Source organism: Cetorhinus maximus, unplaced genomic scaffold (genome assembly GCF_964194155.1).
Source record: "Cetorhinus maximus unplaced genomic scaffold, sCetMax3.hap1.1 HAP1_SCAFFOLD_325, whole genome shotgun sequence".
In the NCBI taxonomy this organism is placed as follows: domain Eukaryota; kingdom Metazoa; phylum Chordata; class Chondrichthyes; order Lamniformes; family Cetorhinidae; genus Cetorhinus; species Cetorhinus maximus.
This window is the reverse complement of record NW_027596275.1, coordinates 168,569-178,217: the sequence shown is the minus strand read 5'-3', so window position 1 is coordinate 178,217 and position 9,649 is coordinate 168,569.

Here is a 9,649-nt window from a genome sequence, read left to right as displayed (position 1 = left end):
TCCCCTCTTATGGAGCTGCTTGTAATTCCCGAGAGATTGTCAACCTGGCAGCTGCACTTGAAAAATTTATTAATTCAACAGCTGATGCTTTGATTGAGACACAGAAACAGATTTCAGCTACCACTACTGAAATGATAGCCCTACGCCTGACCGCCTTACAAAATAGAATGGCCCTTGATTTCCTCCTAGCTGAAAAAGGTGGCACTTGTGCCATGATAGGTTCAGAGTGCTGCACTTATATGCCTGATGTTTCTGAGAACATTACTAACCTGGGACAGCATGTTATGGATAAAGTGCAAGAAATAAAGAAAGTTGGGGAAAGTCTGAGTAATTTTTATAACAAGGATTCCTGGTGGGCTACAGTAATGGGGTGGTTCTCCGGTTGGGGAAGTTGGCTGCTGTATGTTTTAATTGGGTTGGTCATAGCATGTGTTATAGGGTGTTGTGCATGTGTTGCTCTGCGAATTTGCTGTTCCCAGGTTATTAACAGTGTCTCTACTGGATTAGGTGGTGCCCCAATTGTTCCCCATATGATGTGCACTGGCCCCAGTGAAGCCCACTGGTGGGGAGAAAAGGTATACCCTGCCAGAGATCGGCCTTTTCCTTATGGTTATGAACCCCCTTATGAACTACAGGATAACAAAGGGTTAAGTGGTTAAACCATAGTGGAATACTACAACGAAGTCTCCTTGCACCAGTAGCAGACAAACCTGTGCTGTCAGCTATTGTGAAGGAAGAAAAACAAGTATCATAAACAAACTACCAGGAGTCTTTGAAACAAAGTTAGGATGTCTGTTATCAGCACATGAGACAGGGCCTAGTCATGCTATCTGTTGTCTGTCCAGATGACTAGTCGCCAGATGGGCTACTCAAGGTTTTGTGTAACTACTCAAGGTTTTTGCGTATTATAAACTAAGACAGAACAATTGTATGCATGCCAAAGATAAAATTTCAATGTTATTAATTACGCACGCTTTTACTATAACTATGTGTGTACTCTGATGCTTCCTCAGAGTGCCGGCTAGCTCCGTTGTATGCTGCTGGGCTCTCCATGATATCATGATTCAATAAAGACTTCCGAGACAAGCCTCCTGGATCTGAGAGTTCACTCCGTTTTTCGCAATATAGTCCACAGAGGGTGTCACACGTCGTTGTCGTCTGCTGCACCCTTTACAACCTGGTGCTGCAACAGGGAGAGGTGCTGGCTGAGGAGGGGATGGAGGGCTGTAGGTCTGGTGTATGCACCGGAACTGCATCTTCAGCAAGTTGCAAGTTGCAGCATGAGCCTCGTGAACGCCAATGTGGATGAGGGTGAGGAGGTCCTCGGAGGTGGCGATGACAGGGATGAGGTCCTCGCACTGGCTAGACGAGGCAGGCACACTCAGGAGGCCCTCATAGCTGCCAGATTTGTGGAGGATGATGACAACATGCAGTGAGGAGACCCCATGGATCCTCTCATTGCATCTATGAATGTTTGACTCCAGTCTGGCTTATGGCAGCATGCATACCCTCTTTGATAATGATCCTGTCATGGAGATGCAGTGGAGACCCTAATTGTCACTCGATTGCAGGAGGATGATGACGACATGCAGTGAGGACACTCCATAGATCTTCACATAGCCTCTGAAAATGTCTGTACGAGGGCAGCTCGCTTGCACTCTGTGATCAGGATCATATTATAGAGACACAGCCATGAAACTTTAGAAGCAGCTGATCCTTTGTCCGCCTTCAGCACCTGAGCCCTTCATGAGCACAGTGTCACTGGTCACAGATGCCGAAGAGTTGGGGGCCAGCCCCACCTTAAAGGTGCTGAGAGCACACAGAGAGAATGATGGAACTCTGTGACACCTGCCCACTACATTCTGCAATGACCAGCACTGCCAAGGTGCAGGCATCAGTAATGTGTCCAGGGAGTGTGAGGCTGGACCAGCCTTTGGCCTGAAGGCTGCACAGAGCACAGGGAAGAGGCCCTGGATTGAGACACCTGCCTTTATCTTGTGCAGAAAGGTTTCACATCTGAATGACACAAACACTGCCCATCAGAACAAGGAGCCATAGGCAGGGTGACATTCTTGGGAGTTTATTTACAATAGTGAACAGTATGTACAAGTGATTAACACCCATGCCCAGACTGTGCAACTCATTCTTCTTAACCTTCCTAACCCTGTCGCTATGTCTTGGTTCTCCCCTGACATCCGCAGCAGAGGTGGAGGCAGCCTGCTGATTTCAACGCCCTGTCTGTAATGACCTTGGTGGGCATCCTCTGGTGGGCCGAGACCTGCAGGGCCCCAGCCTATTTTCGGGGTCCTCTTGTGTGGCAGGGGCACCCTCCTCGGCCTGTGGAGCTGGAGCTGCTGAGGGCACAGGATGGGCCAGACACTCTTGAAGTCACCTGGATATATGGCCCCGGAGTGTGCACCTGCTGATCCTCATCCATATGGGTGCCCGACTGTCCCAGGCTGACTCCTTGAGGAGATGGAGTAGCTGGAGTGGGATTGAGCTGCCCAGCACCCCTCTCGTGTACACACTGTTGGAGGTCAACGGTGGCATCAGTGATGGAGTTGAGTCCATGCAGCATTGCAGGGCCAAGGTCTCCATGGCGGCCACCATCCTGCCAGTGTTGACCTTGGTGCGTTGGCATGCCGGTGCTATCACCTCAGAGTGAAGGTGGACAGACTCCTCCATCATGCCTTGCAATCTGAGGAGTACAGCAGACATCCCTTCATGATGTTCCCAAGCTTACCTTTGCAGCTCCAGCAACCGTGATATGACTGAGTCCAGAGGCTCGTCATCTGACTCAGACTCAGCAAATTTCTAGCCTCCAGCAGTCCTCCAAGTGCCGGACACCTGGGAAGTCCCTGTCATCGCTTGATGTGCTCACCAGATTGTGATTCTGAGGCTATTCTAAAGCTAGGTTCCACTGAGGTATGTGTCTCTGTGCTGGTGGAGGGTATGGGTGAGTGCTGAGATGGGACTTCAGGAGGACGTCTCTAGATTCTTCTTCAGAAGTTTCTTCTGGGCTTGATTGGAGGCCCTGGGTCGTGGACTCTATCAGCTGTTTCCCAGATGTTCATGCAGAGGCAAGGGGAAATAATTAGTGCATGGCAGTGGCCTGTGAAACAGGACACATCATACACAGCATGGTTGTCTGATGGATGTTGCACTGCTGGGTCCTCACTTGGTAGAGCACCACCGACCTCATCGTCAGCACAGGACTGGTCCAGATCATCGCCGGCCAGCTGGATGGCTCTGTTTTCAAATTCTGTGAGGACCTTGATTTCAGGCATCCTCCAGCAGTCTGTGACCTCTCCCACTTGTTGTGTGCTAGCTTGTCCTGCATGAATAGAGATGGGGAGAGTGTAAGCAGGATGCTTGCCAGATGATAAATATGCCTGGCTTGTGTGGGTGGTGAGTGGTCCCATGGACGGGATGAGGACAATGACAGTGAGTGAATGGTGATGTCCATTGAACTGGTAGTGAATGAGGTCCCTGTGGATGTGTGATGGGCTTGTGAGTGTGAGAGTTGAAAGTGACTTACCCTGGCAGAATGGAGAAGATCATTCATCCTCTTGCAGCACTGGGTGACTGTCCACTTTTGAAGGGCGTTAGCGCTGACCACCACTGCCACTGCCTCCCAAGCTGGGTTAGTGCTGTTGCTGCCCATCCTGCGGCCAGAGTGGGAATGGAGGACATCCCGGTGGGCCTCCATGGCATCCAAAAGGCGTTCCAGTGACGCGTCGCTAAACCTGGGGCTACAGTCTTTTTGCCTTTCATGGACACCTTTCCTGCAGCAGTCGTGGGCTGGAAGCACTCAGATGTCTGCGCGTGGCTGGACTTTAAATATGGCGCCCAGCATGATGGAGCGACGAGGTGATGGTGGGCAGGCAAATGAGAGCCCACCTGCCATTGAAATGGCGTTTTTCCCAGGAACGCATAAATAATGTGGCTGGTTTGGGATGATACAGCGCTAAAACCCGCCATCACAGTCAGCGGGTAAAATGTCGTTTTACCTGCCTGCTACCGCATTTAGTGCAAATCTGGGATGATTCCACCCTTGGAATTGGTGGGAAAGGATCCAGTTGCTGTGGTCACCATGGGTACCGATGACATAGGTCGACTAAGAAAGAGGCCCTGCTAAGGGTGTATGAGTAGCTGGGGACTAAATTAAAAAGCAGAACCACAAAGGTAATAATCTCTGGATTACTACCTGAGCCATTAGCATAGGGTAAATAAGATCAGAGAGGTGAATGCATGGCTCAAAGATTGGTATGGGAGAAATGGGTTTCAATTCATAGAGCACTGGCATTAGTACTGGGGAAAGAGGGAGCTGTACTGTTGGGAAGGCCTTCACCTGGATCGTGCTGGGACCAGTATCTTGGCGAATTGTATAACTAGGGCTGTAAAGAGGGCTTTAAACTAAATACTGGAGATCCATTGGTGGGGGAGATGAGTTCATATGAGGGAAGATTTAGAAAGTTATTGTGAGGTCAGGCAATTGTGCAGGCTCGTGATATGGATAATGATAATCAGACCCAAATTTCTCATCTTTGAACTGAATGTGAAATTTGATCACGTTATGATCACTCTTGTACAGAGGATCCTTTACTATAATATCATTAATTAATCCTGGGAAAGGGAAATTGTGTTTGACAAATTTATTAGAGTTTTTTGAGGATGTAACAAGCAGTGGATAAAGGGGAACCAGTAGATGTTGTGTATTTGGATTTCTAAAAGGCATTCATTAAGCTGCTACATAAAGGTTACTGCACAAGATAAGAGCTCATGGTGTTGGGGGACTAATATACTAGCGTGGATAGAGGGCTGGCTAACTAACAGGAAACTATGTGTAGGGATAAATGGGTCATTTTCAGGATGGCAAACTAACTAGTGGGGTGCCACAGGGATCAGTGCTGGGACTGCTTCTATTTTAATGGCTTGGATAGAGGGACAGACTGTATTGTAACCAGATTTTCTGACAATACAAAGATAGGTAGGAAAGCAAGGTCTGAGGAGGACACAAAGACCCTGCAAAGAGTAATAGGCAGGTTAAGTGATTGGACAAATATTTAGGAGATGGTATATAATGTGAGAAAATGTGAGGTTGTCCACTTTGGTGTGAAGAATAGAGAAGCAGAATGCTATTTAAATGGAGAGAAACCGCAGAATGTTGCAGTAAGGAGAGAACCACAAAAAGTTAGCATGCAGATACAACAAGCAATTAGGAAAGGAAATGGCATGTTGGCTTTTATTGCAAATGGATTGGAGTACAAGAGTAAAAATGTCTGGCTACAACTGTACAAGATTTTGGTGAGACCACACTTGGAATACTGTGTGCAATTTTGCTCTCCATATTCAAGCAAAGATATACTTGCATTGGAGTCACTACAGTGAAGGTTCACTAGATTGTTCCCTGGAATGAGAAGGTTGTCCTTTAATGAGAGGCTGAGTAAATTGGGTCTATATTCTCTGGAGTTTAGAAGAATGAGAGGTGGTCTCATTGAAACATTCAAGATTCTGAAGGGGATTGACAGGGTAAATACTGAGAGGTTATTTCCCCTGGCTGGGGAATCTGGAACACGGGGACACAGTCTCAGGATAAGGGGTCAATTATATAGGACTGAGATGAGGAGAAATTACTTCACTCAAAGGGTTGTGAATCTTTAGAATTCTCTACCCCAGAGGGTTGTGGATGCTCCATGTCTCAGTCAACTCACCCCTCATACATGCCTAATTGACTTTAAACTTATGATTCTAATTTCTAATTTAACACCACCACTTCAATACTTAAATTTTACCATATTGTGATCACGCTTTCCCAGAGGATCCTTTACTATATACTCACTGAATGTATTTAAGGCTGGGATAAACAGATTGTTGGTCTCTCAAGAATCAAGGGATATGGGGAGCGGGTGGGAAAGTGGAGTTGAAGCCCAAGATCAGCCATAATCGTATTGAATGGTGGAGCAGACTTGAGCTGTATGATCTACTCGTGTTCCTATAAAAAGAAAAAAAAGAAGAAAAAAGAAAAGAGAGATACAAAATATTTATTTATCTAATTTGCAGTTTTCTTATTCCTAATATAATTTCCCCTCTCTCTGGTAAGTAACATTCACCCCACACAATTAGTGATTTCACTAATCACTTGCGTTTTACACACCTGTGAAAGCCCTTACAATTTCTCTTTATATTTTCTTACTAATTTACTCTCATATTCTGTTATCTCATTCTTAATCAATTTCATGGTGATCCTTTGCTGAATTTTTAAAAGTCCTTCCAATTTTCAGGTTTTCTACACTCTTTGGCAACATTGTTTTCCTTGTAATCTAATACTGTCCTTAACTTCTCCAGTTAGCCATGATTGTACCACTTTTACGTTGGAGTTTTTATTCCTCAAGAGAATATGGATTCTTTGAGAATTAGAGTTATTTCCTTAAATGGCTTAACTACCATCATATCTTTTAATATAATTTCCAAATCTACCTCAGTCAACTCACCCTCATACATGCCTAATTGACTTTAAACTTAAGATTCTAATTTCTAATTTAACACCATCACTTCAATACTTAAATTTTACCATATTATGATCATGCTTTCCCAGAGGATCCTTTACTATGTGATTACTAATTAATGTGTTGCATTACATAATAAAATAGTCAATTCCTGAATGTGTTCTTTGACATATTATCCTTATTACTATTGTTGGTTATTCCTGCAGGGTACATCAGCATAGTGATTATATTGTTGGACTAGTAATCCAGAGGCCTGGACTAATGGCCCAGGAATATGAGTTCAAATCCCAACAAGGAAGCTGGGGAATTTAAACTCAGCTCATTAAATATATCTGGAATAAAATGTTAGTCTCAGTAATGATGATCGTGAAACCACCAGCTTGTTGGAAAAACCCATCTGGTTCACTATTATCCTTTAAGGAAGAAAATCTGCTGTTCTTACCTGGTCGGGCCTACATGTGACCCCAGACCCACAACAATGTAGTTAATTCTTAACTGCCCTTTAAAATGGCATGGCAAGCCACTCAGCTGCACCTAACCACTATGATAAAGTTGAATAAAAATAAACTGGCAGACCACTCAACATCGAGCTAGGCGCCAGACAAGACAAAGGCACACCCTGCCCAGATGACTCCGCAAAGTTCTCCTCACTAACATCTGGAGACTTGTGCCAAAGTTGTTGAGTTTTCCCATAGATTAGTCAAGTAACAGCTGGGCACAGTCATAATGATCATACCTCACAGCCAATATCCCAGGCTCCTTCATCACCATCCCTATATTTCTCCTGTCCCACTGGCAGACCAGGCCCACCAGAGGTGGTGGCACAGTGGTATGCACAGTCGAGAGGGAGTGGCCCTGGGAGTTTTCAACATTGGCTCCGAACCTCATGACGTCTCATGGAATCAGGTCAAACATCGGCAAGGAAACCTCCTGCTGATTACCACATACTGCCCTCCCTCAGCTGATAAATCAGTGCTCCTCCATGTTGAACACCACTTAGAAGAAGCACTGAAAGTGGCAAGGACACAGAATGTACTTTGATTGGGGGCTTCAATGTCCAAACCAAAAGTGGATCAATAGCACTCCAAGCTGGCCGAGTCCTGAAGGACATACCTGCTAGACTGGATCTGCAATAGGTTGTGAAAGAACCAACACAAGGGAAAAGCTGACTTGACCTTGTCCTCATCAATCTACATGTTGCAGATGCATCTGTCCTTAATAGTATTGGTAAGAGTTACCACCATACGGTCCTTGTGGAAAGATTCCGTCTTTATACTGAGGACATCCTCCATGTTGTGTGGAACGACCATCATGCTAAGTGGGATAGATTCATAACAGATGTAGCAGTTAAAGAATGGGAAGCCTTGAAGTACAGTGGACCATCCACAGCAGCAGAATTATACCCAACCACAATTTGTGACTTCAAATCCCTCACACTATCATTAGCATCAAGACAGAGGAGCAACACTGGTTCAATGGGAAATGTAGGAGGGCGTGCCAGGAGTAGCACAGGGCACACCTGCAAATGAAATCCAGCCTGGTGAATCTACAACACAAGGCACATGCTATAGACTAAGCTAAGCAACCCCACAACCAACAAAACAGATCAAAACTCTGCAGTCATTTCACATCCAGTCATGAATGATGGTGGACAATTAAACAATTAATGGGAGGAGGAGGCCCCATGAACATTCCCACCCTCAATGCTGGGGGAGCACAGTAATGGAAGGTGTAGAAAACAGTGCTATCAAGCAGCACTTACTCATCAATAACCTGCTCACTGGTGCTCAGCTTGGGTTCCACTAGGATGACTTGGCTCCAAACCTCATTAGGGCTTTGATCAAAACATGGACAAAGAACTGAACCCCAGAAGTGAGGTGAGGGTGACTGCCTCTGACATCAAGGCAGAATTTGACCAAATGTGTCATTAAGGAGCCCTTGTAAAATTGAAGTCAATGGGAGTTGGGGGGAAAATCTCCCCTTGTACAAAGGAAGATGGTTGTGTTTGTTGAAGGCCAATCGTCTCAATCCCAGGACGTTGTTGCAGGAGTTCCTCAGGGCATTATCATAGTCCCAACATCTTCAGTTGCTTCATCAATAATCTTCATCCATCATAAGGACAGAAGTGAGGATGTTCGCTGATGATTGCACATTTTCCAGTACCATTTGCAACTCCTCAAATAATGAGGTAGTCTGTGCCTGCGTGGAGCAAGACCTGGACAACATTCAAGCCGGGGCTGATAAATGGTAAGTAACATTCACCCCACACAAGTGCCAGGCAATGACCATCACCAACAAGAGAATCTAACCATCTCCCATGACATTCAACAGCATTGTATTGTTGAAGCCCCCACTATCAACATCCTGGGGCTTACCATTGACCAGAAACTGAACTGGACCAGCCATATAAATACTGTGGTTATAAAAGCAGGTCAGAGACTGGGAATTCTGTGGAAAATAACTCACCTCCTGACTCCACAAAGCCTGTCCACCACCTACAAGGCACAAGCCAGGAATGTGATGGAATACTCTTCACTTGCCTGGATGAGTGCAACTCCAACAACACTCAAGAAGCTTAACACCATCCAAGACAACAGCCCACTTGATTGGCACCCCATCCATGACCTTAAACATTCACTCCCTCCACCACTGACACACAGTAGCAGTAGTGTGTACCATCTACATGATGCATTGCAGCAACTCACCAAGGCTCCTTAGACATCACCTTCCAAATCCACAGCCCCTACAACCTGAAAGAAAGTTCAGCAGATGCATGTGAATGCCACCAACTACAAGTTCCCCTCCAAGTCTCACACCGTCCTGACTTAGAACTATATCACCATTTCTTCACTGTCTCTGGATCAAAAGCGTAGAACTCCCTCCCTAACACCAAGATGCGAATGCCTACACCACATGGTCTACACAAGTTCAAGAAGGCAGCTCACCACCTCAAGGGCAATTAGGGAAGGGCAATAAATGCTGGCCTTTCATCCCACATCACAAAAACAAATAAAAAATGAATACGAACTGTTTTAGGACACCTTGAGAATGTGATAAATTGTTATATAAATAGCAGTCTTTCTTTAATCAGGCAGTTGTTGGGCAAACACAGTTTCCCAGGGGACGTCCTAGAAAATATA